A 14,297-nucleotide genomic window follows, 5' to 3' on the forward strand; every position below is an offset into this window, starting at 1 on the left:
ACAAATGAGAAAAAGCCACTTCTTTCTCAAGACATCTTCCGGATGTCCGCTGCCTGCCAGATATTATTTGACAGAATAGGTATGCAAATCTTTCATGAGCACACTGTGATGGATGCCCTCAGAGTTCTGTGCTGCACAGCCATTCGCAGGACCCTGGCTCAGCACACCTGTGGCCCGTTTGAGGATGCTGCCAGGAAGGAGGCTGAGGGAGAGGACAGAGACGAGAGACATTCCTGCCGTATGCTGGCATGAGACGCTCAGGTTTCTGCTGGTGACAGACCCAATGGTGGGAGTCGCTGGAATAGGGCTGCAGGGAGAGCAGTGGTATGGAGGATAGGTGTGGGCACCGAGTTCAGGAGAGATGCCTGGGCTGGAGTGTCATTTGGGCATCATCACATAGAGATGGTTCTTGAAGCTGTGGAAGTGAGTGTGTAGAAAAACTCCGTGGAAAAGAACTCTGGAGCCAGCCCCTGTGGACCACCCAATTCCCCCACTGAGGTGGGGCCTGATACTCAAGCAAGAACGTAGAAATGAGGTCCCAGTGTGAGGGGACTCTCTGCACCATGGTGTCCTGTCCCATGGCTTATGGACACTGTCCCAACAAGTTCATGTTGCCTGAGAGGATCTGTGCCAGAGATGTCTGGCTGCCGTACCTGAGCCTGACAGCACTGCGGCCTGAGTGTCTGCCCCTAGGTGCTGCCTTTCTGTGCCCAGTACTCACCCAGGGTCACTGCTGGTGAGTGCTGTTGGGGAGGGGCTGTGTCTCCTTCATCCCTCTGTCCTTAGGGCCAAGTGTTGGATTTTTGAAGGGCTCTTAGGAGTGTGGATGGAGGTTGGGACTTGGATGTGTGAGTGGACACATGAGCCCTGCCTGCTCTCTGCCCGGGTTTCCTTTGTGACATTCGCTGCCCAGATGTTCCCCGTGATCCCACTCTTAGCTGCTCCACAAAGCGTATCGTCCAGCCAGGCCCAGGCTGGCCCGGTCCTGCAGAGCTCTGGCCTCAGCACCTGTCCCCGGGACACTGCCAGGGACCCAAGGAGGCCTGCATTGGGGCCCCACACCTGTGCTTTTGGACCAGATGAGCTGGTTACACTTTTGCCCTTCACATTGTGGGAAATAATAGAAAGGAGTTTTGCCGTGCTGGGCTCATGAGATATAATTTCCACATTACGTCAAAGACAAATAGTTGTTTAGCAGATATTTTGGACCTAGTGTGTGCATGGGATTGCAGCAAATAAAGGGCTAGTGGGAGATGCCCTATTTCTGCCTGTCAGCGTAAACTGCTTGTGCCTCTAGAACAATGGATTTATTTTTATTTACTAAGTTTCCTTCCCTTAAGACATATGGTGCTTTGACTTCATCATGTTAAATTTTGAACACGTCATGTCTCCCTTATGTGTGCGCTGGGACTTGTTGCTGTCCCCACCAGGCAGATCCTCCCTGGCTGCGCCCTCCTGCATGTCTCGATGTCATGTGCCATGTCGTTGGGTGCAGAGGAAATGGCTGTTCCAGCTGTTCCCACCCAGGGGCCTAGGCAAGCAGGGACAGCTGCCCAGGCTATTCGTTATTTCCTCCAAGACAGAGGGCAGTTGTTTTGCTCCCAGGCTGCTTGAGCTGGTAACTAAGGCACCTTCGTCTTTGGCTGGAATCCTATCAATTCTTGAGGCCACCTTGGTGAAATTCTGCTGATTAGAAAGCTGTTTGGCAGTTATACGTGACTTTGATCAATAAAGAAATGAGAAAAATTATTTTTCCATAAATACTGCCTAGAAGGCCAAAATCTTTTAATAAATGGGGTCCACGGGGAAGATATGAATAATAAATGCCTACTTCTTGGTCACTATCTTGGAAACCAGTGGGTTAACTGTGGGTTAGAAACAAGCCCAAAAAACAACTAAAACTGGAGCTGGCCCGGTGGCGCAGCAGTTAAGTTCGCACGTTCTGCTTCAGCGGCCGGGGTTCGCCGGTTCAGATCCCGGGTGTGGACGTGGTACTGCTTGGCAAGCCATGCTGTGGCAGGTGTCCCACGTATAAAGCAGAGGAAGATGGGCATGGATGTTAGCTCAGGGCCAGTCTTCCTCAGCAAAAACAGGAGGATTGGCAGCAGTTAGCTCAAGGCTAATCTTCCCAAAAAAAAGAAAAATAAAAACAAACCTAAAACTGAGGGCCCTGGCTCTTCCCAGAGCAGCCGTGGTTCGGAGATATCCAGCCACGCATCTGGGTGCTGAGAGGGCACCTTGGGGGCTCAGTTCCGTTGGTACCAAATCTCTATCCAGCTTCTGTCATCTTTGTTCCCTTGCTATCTAAACTTTTTTTTTAAGATTTTATTTTTTTCCTTTTTCTCCCCAAACCCCTCCCCCCCCGGTACATAGTTGTATATTCTTAGTTGTGGGTCCTTCTAGTTGTGGCATGTGGGACACTGCCTCAGCGTGGCTCGATGACTGGTGCCATGTCCGCGTCGCCATGTCCGCGCCCAGGATTCGAAGTGATGAAGCATTGGGCTGCCTGCAGCGGAGCATGTGAACTTAACCATTCGGCCACAGGGCCGGACCCTAAACTTTTTTTTTTAAACCACTTTATTGAGTGGTTTTTGACATGCAAAAAGCTGTACATATTTAATGTATACAACTTAATGAGTTTGGAGATAAGTACACACCCGTGAAACCATCACCAACCACAGTGTATGCCATAAATACATCCGTTCTCTCAAATGCTTCCTCCTGCCCTCCCTTACTTATTATTTGTGTGTGTGTGTGTGTATGATAAGGACACTTAACATAAGATCTACCCTCTTTGCAAGTTTTTAAGTAGACAATGTAATAGTCCTAACTGTGGGCACCATGCTGTGTGAAGTTCTTGAGAGCACCTCCCACTCTCCCTCTGTCAGCTGTGGTGTTGGGGACCTCTGACACCTGTCTTATTTAGTGCAGATGGTTCTGCATTTGACCTTTGGCTTGGGAAGCAGGTGACGCTGGCCTCTCCCTTGCCTAGACACAATTTCACATTGAAGCAAGGTTTGCCGTCTTTGCCTCAGGCATTTGACAAACCTATTCTCTCCCCTGCCAGAGAAAACCCCAGTTGTATGGTCACCTTCCATCCTGTTTCTCGTGCACACACTGGGCTCCCTGGATGCTGAGGCAGAGGCTGTGGCTGTGTGTGTCCTGGGGTGTTCTCAGTGCCCAGCACGGCTCTCTATATAGTTGCACAGTGGATATTTGTTGAGTTAATGTATATTTATATTAGTATACATATTGGTAAGGATGGGCGCACAGTATGGTGCTATTTTGTAACCTTCTCTCTTCACTTAATACTATATCCTTAATATCCACAGTCCTAGTGTTGGCTAGTTTTTGTTGGAATTGTGGAACCTATGAGTTTTTTTCTTTTTGTTTGTTTTTTGAATCCGAACCAAGAGATTTTGAGTGGACATTCAAATCCTTCAGGGTCTAACTAGTTCTCTTCAGAAGGAAAGGGGACACAGACACTTCTTGGCCTCCTTATTTGGTAACTTCTGGATGTAAATCATTGAACTATAATGTAATGAAGTAGAGAATAAGTGATAGTAGGTAAAGAAAAAAAGAACATCTTTCCATGTTAGTAATATATAGTGGTAATTTTTAAAGGCTGAATGGTATTTCTTGTGTGGATATATTATACTTTATTTAACCAGTCCCTCACCTTGGAGCATTTAGATTATTTACAAGGTATTTCTTTGTGTGTGTGTATGTTTGTGTGTTTTTGTTTTGTTTTTGTAGTGAAGAAGATTGGCCCTGAGCTAACATCTGTGCCAGTCTTCCTCAGTTTTGTATGTGGGACACTACCACAGCATGGCTTGATGAGCGGTGTGTAGGTCCGTGCCCAGGATCCAAACCTGTAAACCCCGTCCCACCAAAGTGGAGCACATGAACCTAACCACTATGCCACTGGCTGGCCCTGACCCAAATTCGGAGCAGTAGCCATACACTTGACAAGCGTGGGCTTCTAGAACTTGAACTAGAATTCCCCTTGCTGCCACCCGGGAACTCAGAAGGGAGAAGTGAGCCTTGAAACCAGTTTGCCACGACTAGTTCTAATTTACCAGTAAAGGAGAAAACAAGTCCCAGACTTCTAAATTTTTGAAAAAATTTTTAAAATTGTGAAAGCATACAGTTATTCTTTTTTGAAGATTTTTTCTTTATTTGCTGATGATAACAGGGAGAGAGAGCTAGACTGCCTTTGGGCGAGTAGTGGGGCTGTCTAAACAGCTCTTTAGTGACTGTCCTTTTCCCTAAGTATGTTTGCATATCCTCATTTTTTGCCCTTTAATAGACTCCTCGAAGTGGAATTGTTGGCTTCAGGAGTATGAAGTTTTAAGGCTTTTGATATGTAATGATAAATTGCCTTCTAGAGAATCCTATAAAGTTGTACCCCATTACTAGTATAAAAGAGACAGATGCTTTCCACTCTAGCAGACTGGGTTTCTTTAAATCTTTTTTTATTGTGGTGAAATGTACATAGCATAAAATGCACCATCTTAACCATTTTAAGTGTACAGTTCAGTGGCCTTAAGTGCATTCGCGTCGTCCCACCATCCACCTCCAGAACGGCTTCGGTAGGCAGTTGATTTTTTTCCGGTCTTCGCAGTTGGATGCTGAAAAGGCTCTCATTGTTTTAGTTCCCATTTCTTTTTTACTGAGAAGGTGTAACCTACTGTCAAGTGCTGTGGACAGTTTTGTTAATTTGGGTGCTCTTCAGTGCTCAGCCTCCTTGGCTCCCTTGAGCCGTTTGCCGCTGTGGACGCCCCCTCCTTGAGCTCTGCCTGTCCCCAGCTCCGGTGTCAGCACCCTTCACTGGTTTTCCTCCTCCCTGCCAACCTTCCCCTCCTCCTCTGCTCCACCTGCCCTTCCAGGGCACACTGTTGGCAGTTTTCTGTCTGGCGCCGTGAAGCTGTTTGTTAAGGTTGCTCTTCCTGCCTTGTCCTTCTGAGGCTGGCTCCATCCTTACCACCCCCAGAGCTGCTCCGCACACACTCTACTGTTATTACTGTAAAATATACACGACGTAAAATTTATCATTTTAATAGTTTTTAAATGTATTTGCAAATCAGTGGCATTAAGAACATTCACAATGTTGCACTACCCATTTCCAGAGCTTTCTCATCTTCCCAAACAGAAACTTTGTACCCATTAAGCAATAACTCCCCATTCCGTGCTGCCCCAGCCCCTGGTGATCGCCCTTCTACTTTCTGTCTCTGAATTTGACCATTGGATTCTGTAAGTGGAATCACATGATGTTTGTCCTTTTGTGTCTGGCTTATGCCATTTAACAGAATATTTCCAAAGTTTATCCATATCAGAACTTCATTCCTGTTTATGTCTGAATACTATTCCGTCATATGTATATGTATTTTGTTTATCCATTCATCTGTTGGTGGACACTTGGGTTGTTTCTACCTTTTGGCTCTTGCGAATAGTGCTGCTGTGAAGATTAGTGTACAATGTCTGCGTGAATCCCTTCTTTCAATATTGCCCTGCGAGGACCTTGAACCTGGGAGCCTGGAGAAAGGGATCCGGGCAGAGGGACTGGGGCGAGGGCATTCCGAAGGCATGCAAAGCTTGGCTGTGTAATGGACTGTCTGCCTGTCTGTAGTTTACTCTTCTGAGCGGTGGCTCCTGCGGTCTCAGGGAAGGTGCCCTGAGAGGATGCTGCTGTTGGGATGAACTGAACAGAAGCAAGGACAGTGGCCGAGATGAGGGGGCGGAAAGGCTGTGTGCTCTGGGTGCTGGGCATGAGGTCAGACTTTCAGGTGCTGCCTGCAGGCACCGTTGGCCAGGAGCAGCCAGAGGGTTTCCAGCTGCACAAGAGAAGTTCTAGAAGGATCCAGAGCTCTCCTTTCCGTGTAGCCCAAGCTTCTGCGGGATGGTCAGAGTATCTTAGAGGGAAAGTAAGCAAAATGGATGTGATCCTTGGGTGCCGAGGGCTTCTATAAGCACCTGGGGAGCCAGGGCACAGGGATACTGAGCTTTAAGTCTGTCCAGGCCGCTCCAGACATGCAGAATGGCAGAGCCCGCTAGGCATCTTCCTAGGCCTTGAAATGTGGCTCCCCCATGGTCTGCAGATTTGCTTGTTTGTCCCAAGGTTGCCTTACATCAAAACCACTTGCTTCGCTATTTACCAGACTCCTTTCTTGCTTCTTTCTAAACCCCAGTTCTCTGTGTTTTCGATATTTATTAAGGCATTTAAAAAATTCCCCTGTTAATAAGAGACCTTGAAATAGGCACCTAGTGTGAGGTGGGGTTCCTTCCTTGGGCCTCAGCAACCCGGGAAAGTGAGTGGAGGCCCAGAGTGGGGACACTTTCTGTCTATCTATTTGGGGTGTAGGTCACCTTCAGGTAGGTAAAGATTGTTCCTCTGGAGATGTGCTAAGTTCAGTGTCCATTAGTCTCTGCTTCACGTCCACTGGGAAGGCTATAATCAAAAAGACAGACGATAGCAAATGTTGGCGAGGATGTGGACAGGTTGGAACCCTCATACATTGCTGGTGGGAATGCAGAATGGCCTTTCCTCTTTGGAAACCACCTGGCATTCCGCTAAAAGTTACCCGTGGAGTTCCCATGTGACCCAGCAGTTCTACTTCTAGGCGTATAGCCAAGAGCCAAGAAAGCATATGACCACATAAATCAAGTGTGCAGATGTTCACAGCAGCTTTACCTATGACAGCCAAAAGGTGGAAATAGTACAGATGCCCGTCGACTGATGAATGGAGAAACAAAATGTAGTGTATCCATTCAATAGTGGTGATGGTTGCACAGTTCTTTGAATAAACTAAAACCCACCGAATTGTATACTTTAAAAGGGTGAATTTAATGGTGTATGAATTATAACTTAATAAAGACAGTTTTAAAATTGTCCATTGTTTACATGAAATTTAATTTTAGCTGGAAGTCTTCTATTTTCTTTCTGCCAAATCTGGCAAGTCTATCCTTACTGCCTGTTTTTACAAATAAAGTTTTATTGTAAAACACACACGAAATGTCACTTAGCCTGAGAGAGCAACTGACAGTGTAATACAAGCCTCTCAAGTCCTCTTTTGAGGTTCGTCTGCACCTTTGTTTTGTGTTTTGCTCCTTCTGCAATTGACTTGGCAAGTTACCAGCCTCTTCACTCCAGGCACTTCTAATTTTAAACAAGAGTGATTCTTAGGAAAACAAAAATAGCTTTTCCCCCCCAAACCCAAATTCCGAGCAGTAGCCGTACAGTTGACAAGCCTGGGCTTCTAGAACTTGAACTAGAATTCCCCTTGCTGCCACCCGGGAACTCAGAAGGGAGAAGTGAGCCTCGAAACCAGTTTGCCACAACTGGTTCTAATTTACCAGTAAAGGAGAAAACAAGTCCCAGACTTCTAAATTTTTGAAAAATTTTTTTAAATTGTGAAATCATACAGTTATTCTTTTTTGAAGATTTTTTCTTTAATTGGCTGATGATAACAGGGAGAGAGAGCTAGACTGCCTTTGGGCGAGTAGTGGGGCTGTCTAAGGTGGAAAAGGGACAGTCTTCCCTGCAGTGGCATCTTATACCTATAATTAACATAATATTCCTTTAACAGATTGCTATTAAGAACAAAACATTTTGTACACATTATCACTTTTAATCTTTTTTTTTTTTTGGAGGAAGATTAGCCCTGAGCTAACATCTGCTGCCAATTCTCCTTTTTGGGGAGGAAGGCTGGCCCTGAGCTAACATCCGTGCCCATCTTCCTCTACTTTATATGTGGGATGCCTGCCACAGCATGGCTTGCCAAGCAGCACCATGTCCACACTGGGGATCCGAACCTGGGATCCGGGCCACCAAAGTGGAATGTGTGCACTTAACTGCTGCACCACTGGACCAGCCCCTATCACTTTTAATCTTAACAGCCCCTTGAGGTGATTATATTAATGTCCCCACTTCACAGAGTGAAGTGACTTGTGGACCTTGCGCATCCACTATTCCGGGGTGCTGACCCCGTTCCTTCCTTAGTCTTAAAGAAGAGAAACAGCACAGTTTTGGGGAACGGCCCTCCTCTTCTTCAACTTGTCTCTGACGGGTAGAAAGAGCCCCGACAGAAACTAGAGTTAAAACAAACCCTGTTATGTTCCTGAGACAAAATGAGGACTGTTACATCTTTTCAGCATGTGTATGTGTCAGAGACTCTTCACACTTGTCCTTTCCCAGGAAAGGCAGGGTGAAGCAGTGCCTTTAAAGATAACACGTAGTCACGTGGTTTTTGGAACGATCCGTCAGACTGAGTGATCCTGAGACTCTTGAGTTCCAGCGCTGTCTCCCAGCTCCTCTTCCTGCCCCTGTGCTGGTTGTCTCTCCGCTTCTGTCGTCTCTCTCTTCCTTTCTCCCTGCTGACTCGCCCTGAGTGGTTTCATCTGTCTGTGATTTCTACTCAACAGCTGCCATGGGCTCCCCAGTGTAGCCTTCTAACCCAGCAGTGTCACCCCAAAAAGGGATGATCGCACCTGCCTTCCAACATCTCTAGATGGTCTATAGGCAAGGCCCACTCAGAGTGACCCAGATGTCCTCTCCACTGCCCAAGCCAGAAAACTTACTCATCGAGCCTTGTTTTCCCCTTATCCTTGTCCACATTTGATCTTGGAGGGACAAAAGGGGGAAAAAAGCAGCTCTACTAAGATATAACTCACATACCGTACAATTCTCTTATATAAAATATACAACTCTTTGGGTTTTTTTTTAACTATATTCAGAGCTTGTGCGACCATCAACACAGTCTAATTTTAGAACTTTTTTTTTTTGCTTTTTTTGGTGAGAAAGATTGGCCCCGAGCCAACATCTGTTGCCAGTCTTCCTTTTTGTTTTCTCCCCAAAGCCCCAGTACATAGTTGTATCCTAGTTGTGAGTCCTTCTAGCTCTTCTATGTGGAACCCCACAGCACGGCTGGATGAGTGGTGTGTAGGTCTGCACCCAGGATCCGAACCAGCGAACCCCGGGCCACCGAAGCAGAGTGCACGAACTTAACCATTCAGCCACAGGGCCAGCCCCTGGAACGTTTTTATTCTTCCTCAAAGAAACCCAGAACCCATTAGCAGTCACTCCTCATTTTCCCCGTTTTATTTTTATTATAGATGAATACAGAAGCCCTCAACATTTTAAATTGAGAACATTGTTTTTCCAGTCCTCTAAGGAAATCATGTCTGGTTGGTATTAGGAATGATGTTGCCAAGTCATAGACTCATATCAGGTATGGCATAAAGTCTTCTTTATTCTGTTTTCATTGCAGTGTAATAGGAAAATCTCTGTGCGCAGACATGTTATAGCAAAAGGAAGAGCTCAGACGGCTCCTTCGGCAATACTTTGTGCTCTTGAATTAGCTGTCCTGGGGATCATTAATCCTTATTACTTGGGCAGCTTGCCACCTGGTTTTTTTTAGAAATCATCACTTGGCTGTATTCTGATTCTTGGCTTCTGGTGCTCACGGTATGTGACTCATAAAACTGTTGTTTTGTTTAAAACTCCCGTTTTTCATCATTGATTCAGGGGGAATGAGTTTTTTAGCATAAATGTTCAATATGCCACATAAGGAATGAAATCATGAATGTATGTGAAAATCCTAAGACAAGATCCCTTCCACAGATGAAACATCAGGAAGAGAAGGTGCCCATCGACACGATGCCTAGTGTGTACGTGCGAGTCACATGCCTGTGTGCGGCTCGAATGACGGACCTTGGTGTGTCACACAGCTTCTATGGAATCTCCCAGCAGTCTTGGCTAGAGAACACAATTTCTTAAAGGTGATATCACATAATTATGAGAACAACTATCCAAGTGCATTTAACATTTTTCCTATATTTCTTGGAATGTATTTGAAAGGGAAAATGGCTTTGACATAGATTTTCCACAGAGCACGGTTGGGAGATGGTGGCCCCCAAGATAAAGACCCATTTCCTCAGCATGGCATTTGGAGTTCGTGACCATCTGGCTTTCGCCCTCCCTCGGGCCTCATCTCTTGCCATCCCCCTCCTGTAGCCACAGGTAGCACTTGCTGGTCTCCGAGCTCACCGCTCACTCGGGTCTAGAGTCAATGCCCTCTCGCCTGTTTGCTGGGCTCTGGGCTGGGGTGTAGGGGCTTGTGTGTGTGGAGAGGGTTTCTGTGTGTGGTAAAGGGTGCCGTTTGAACATGAGATGGCATTGCAGTATTGCTGGAGAGTTTCGTTGTGTTTTCTCTCTCGATCCTGTTCTTGGTCTCGTCCTCCTGTAATCCGTTTACCCATCCTGCTTCCTCAGAAAAGCCCCCCGCCCCACCCCATGCAAATATTTGCCTTCCATCCTAGTTTTGCTTTTCTGAAACTCTGCCTTTCCCCCTTCTGACTGTCGGGACCCTCACCCGATGCCCCAAACCCACCACCCCTTTTGGAAAGTATGGACCCTTCCCCAAAGCACATGGGAACGGACCGATAGGCCTGTGGGGTGGCCCTCAGCCTGTGAACCAGTCCCGGAGGTTAGTGAGACTCACGTCACAGGAGACTCACAGAAGGATGTGCGCTGAGAGCTCCTGAAAACCCGTCAAGCCCTCTAGAATGCCAGGCAGTGTCATCTGGGAGGCCTGTCAGCATTCATGCCTGCCTTGTTCCGTTCCCTGTTGGAAATGTGACCCAAAAAGGGAATCCCCAGTCAGTGGAGTAGGAGGATTTGTGACAAATGTGACTTAGGTGAAGTCTCTCATTTATCAGGTTGGTTAATCTGAGCAGTTTTGGGGCAGGTGGAAATAACTTTAATAGAATGGGTCCACTGTGACCCACTTGAAGGGCTCAGACCAAGTGAGGAGATGGCCTTCTGCCTGCGGTCCAGCCAGTGTGGGTTTTCCCCAGCAAATTGCTCATCCATTGTTAGAACAGGGTTTATGGAATGATTTCTGTGTCCCCGTGCATGGGTAATACCACCTGCATCATATACTTAATTCCTTGGGCTTCTATTTCTGAATTCTGTTTCAATCTATTTATTTGCTAATACTTCATTTCATTTACTATAACTTTATAATAATATATTTCAATGTCTGATATGGCTAAACCTCCTCATTGCTCTTCATTTTCAGAATTTTCTTGGCTGTCTTCACATATTAAGCTTTCCCTATAAATAACCCTGTCTAGTTCTAAACGTTATCCTGTTGATATTTGTATTGTCAGATGTATTTATTAATTCAAGAATAGTTGACATCTTTATACTGACTTTTCCCATTTAAGAACAGGATATGTATTATTTATTAAAGTTTTCTTTTGTCTACTTTAGCAGGTCTTATCTTTATTTTTTTAATACAGATTTTGCACACTTCTTAAATAGATTCCTATAAATTGTATCTTTTTGGCTGCTACTATAAATGGGATCTTTTTTTTTTTTTAAAGATTTTATTTTTTTCCTTTTTCTCCCCAAAGCCCCCTGGTACACAGTTGTGTATCTCTAGTTGTGGGTCCTTCCAGTCGTGGCATGCAGGACGCCGCCTCACCATGGCTCGATGAGTGGTGCCATGTCTGCACTCAGGATCCGAATCAGCGAAACCCTGGGCCGCCGAAGCAGTGCGCGACAACTTAACCACTCGGCCACGGGGCCATCCCCTATAAATGGGATCTTTAAAAAGTTCCTTACATTGTCTCTCTGTTTGTTTGTGTATATAGGAAGGCTATTGATTTTATTTTTTATTAGTAATTTTGTACCTAACCACCTTACTGAATTTTATTATTCATATTTAACTTCTTCAGTTGATTTTCTTGGGTGTTCTACAAGTGCAATCATATTGCCTGCAAACACGGTAACTTTATTATGGAGGATTTTGTATGAAAGTACAACCACTATTTGCTCATGAGTTAGATTCTTTACAGAGAAGAACCTTTTGTCCGTATCTCCTTTTTTCCCCAGCTCTCTGTCCTAGGCACTGGGGATTTGATCCTGCTAGCTTAGGGGCCTGTTGACCAAGGGCTAGGAGCCAGGTGAGCCCATGCTTCTGGTCTCTGTGACAGGTGTTCGGTCCAGCACCTGCATCCTCAGAGCACAGGTTAGATCTTCAGGATGCTAGGGCGGGACTTGAGAGGCTAATAGGAACTCTTCTGGCAGCCAAGGGGGAAGGATGTTTTAGGCTCAGTAAGGGGCATGTGCATGATCATGTGAAAATGCAGGTGACTTGGAAGTGCTAACAGAAAAGCAGCAAAGCCTGTCTGGTGAGGGGGCAGGGCCAGGATCATTCTGATGCGCCTGGGGCTGGTCCTGTGGGGGATAGAGCCATGAAAGGCTTTGAAGCTGGGTGGGGGTGGTGCATTACCCATTGGGATTGGAGGAAGACCATTCTCTTGGTGCTGTGGGAATGATGTTTGAAGGAGTTTAAGATTGAAGGCAGATAAATGAGTTAGGGCATCCTATGAGACTTTGAAACCCTGTTTAAATGGCAGAAAATAATGTCTGAATGTTTGTTTTCATTCAAACTGAATAGAAGTAGAAATATTAAGAATTGTGAAGTTTTACGGTTTCATATCAGAAAAAGCCTGGAGCGAAGCATTGCAAGTGAGGGATTATGATAAATTAAAACATCATTTTTCTTTTTTTCTTTCTTTCTTTTTTTTTTTTGCAAAGCGTAGTCATGCCAGTTCTCTGCAGAATCCTTTTCCATGGAGCCAAAAATCATTCAGAGCAGGAATGGTCTCTCTGCTGAGTGGTTGTCATGTTCCAAACATACATATGTTGCACAGAGTGTCTAATTATTCTTGGGGACAATTACTGTCAGGTTCCAAAATATGTTCAATGAGCGGCAATTGGTGTTTATTCAGCTCTAAAATGACTGTGCAAGGGAACAGTAGGTTATATTGTCTGCCTCAAGAAACGTTTTGCCATCCGGAAACATCTGCTTTCTATTTAAAGCACTGAAGAAAGAATGGGAGTCTATTTCAGATGGACTCCCTAAGCATCGAGCACCAAAGGAAGAGAATAAAATTGGGTATGAAGGTAGTCTCGGTTCTTTGACACGTACTCTTTTCAGCTTTTCCCTGCTGGGAGGGAACGGTGGCCTCGTGGCTTGGAAAGTTTTGCTTCTTTTGAATTTTTCTATTTATACCGATTTGCACACTTAGAGAAACTGACTTCTGTGTCCTAGTTCCAACTCTTTTCCTTTCTCAGGTGAGGCAGGATACTCTTTCAGAGTTGGGGTCTGCTTTTTGAATTTTGTGGCAAGGTTGATAGAGTACTCTGATTTTTGTCCAGAAAGATGTGAAGATTTGTTGTCCGGTTTGCCTGAAATCATCCTTTTGATCCTCGGTTTTCTGTGCGGGTAATGCTGCCCACTCACGCTCCTGTCCAGAGGATTAAATGAGAATATATACAGTCTGCTTGGTGGGTAGTAAACTTTCTGTGAAGGTCAGTGTACCAGTTATCTACTGCTTTATAACAAACTGCCACAAACTTAGCAGCTTAAAACAAAACACATTTCTGTGGGTCAGGAGTGGAGGCGTGGCTTAGCTGGGTCCTCGGCTTCAGGACCTCTTAGAAGGTGTCACCAAGGTGTCACCCAGGGCTGGGGTCTCATCTGAGGGCCCAGCTGTGGAAAGAGCCACTTCTAAGCTTCCAGGCATTTGTTGACAAATTTCAGTTCCTCGAGGTGTGTTGAACTGAGGGCCTCAGTTCTTTGGTGGCTGGGGGCGGGGGGCCACCCCCAGTTCCTGCAGTTTGGGTCTCCCCAGCATGCCCACTTGCTTCATCAAAGCCAGCAAGAGAGGGTCAATCAAGAGCGTCTGCTAGCAAGACAGAAGTCACAATCCTATGTAACCTACTTGCACAGCGACTCCCCATCACCTTTGCCACGTTCTGTTGGTTAAAAGCAAGTCCCCGGTCCCCGCCATGCTCAGAGGGAGGGTGTTACACAAGGATGTGAGCACCAGGAGGTGGGGATCATTGGGAGACAGATCAGAGGCTGCCTCCTATAGGCAGCTATTATTTTAGGAAGAGAGTATAGCATAATGGTTAAGAGGGAGGGTGTCCATCCATGTCACTTAGAACTGACTTCAGATCTCAGATCTGCCAATCTGCCACTTGCTAACTTTGTAATCCAAGGCAGGTCCTTGGCCTCCCTGAGCCCCCATTTCCCCACCTGTACGACCCTGTCCCTCTTTGTGATCCTAAATGAGAGGTCACATGTGAAGGCTGGCGGAATGGTAAGTAGTCAGTAAATATAAGCTACTGGCTTTTCTTTTTATCCTTGTCTTTTTTTTTTTTTTTTTTTTTGCTTTTTCTTTAAATACCATTAGATTTTAGAAGAATAAAATTGAGCCCCCAG

General features: G+C 45.7%; 1 protein-coding gene across 2 annotated transcripts in view; it reads left to right on the forward strand.

Annotated features, from left to right (window-relative positions):
* HOMER2 (homer scaffold protein 2) overlaps positions 1–14,297 on the forward strand; it is an 85,957-nt gene that overhangs the window by 27,558 nt on the left and 44,102 nt on the right. The window contains exon 1 of one of the 2 annotated variants that reach the window (XM_070494474.1): positions 9,620–9,777. The exons of the other annotated variant lie outside the window; for it this stretch is intronic. The gene's annotated coding sequence lies outside the window, so the exon portion shown is untranslated. Of the gene's footprint in view, positions 1–9,619; positions 9,778–14,297 lie in introns of those variants that run through there. 2 annotated transcript variants of the gene reach the window in all.

The sequence above is a fragment of the Equus asinus genome, chromosome 2 (assembly GCF_041296235.1).
Source record: "Equus asinus isolate D_3611 breed Donkey chromosome 2, EquAss-T2T_v2, whole genome shotgun sequence".
In the NCBI taxonomy this organism is placed as follows: domain Eukaryota; kingdom Metazoa; phylum Chordata; class Mammalia; order Perissodactyla; family Equidae; genus Equus; species Equus asinus.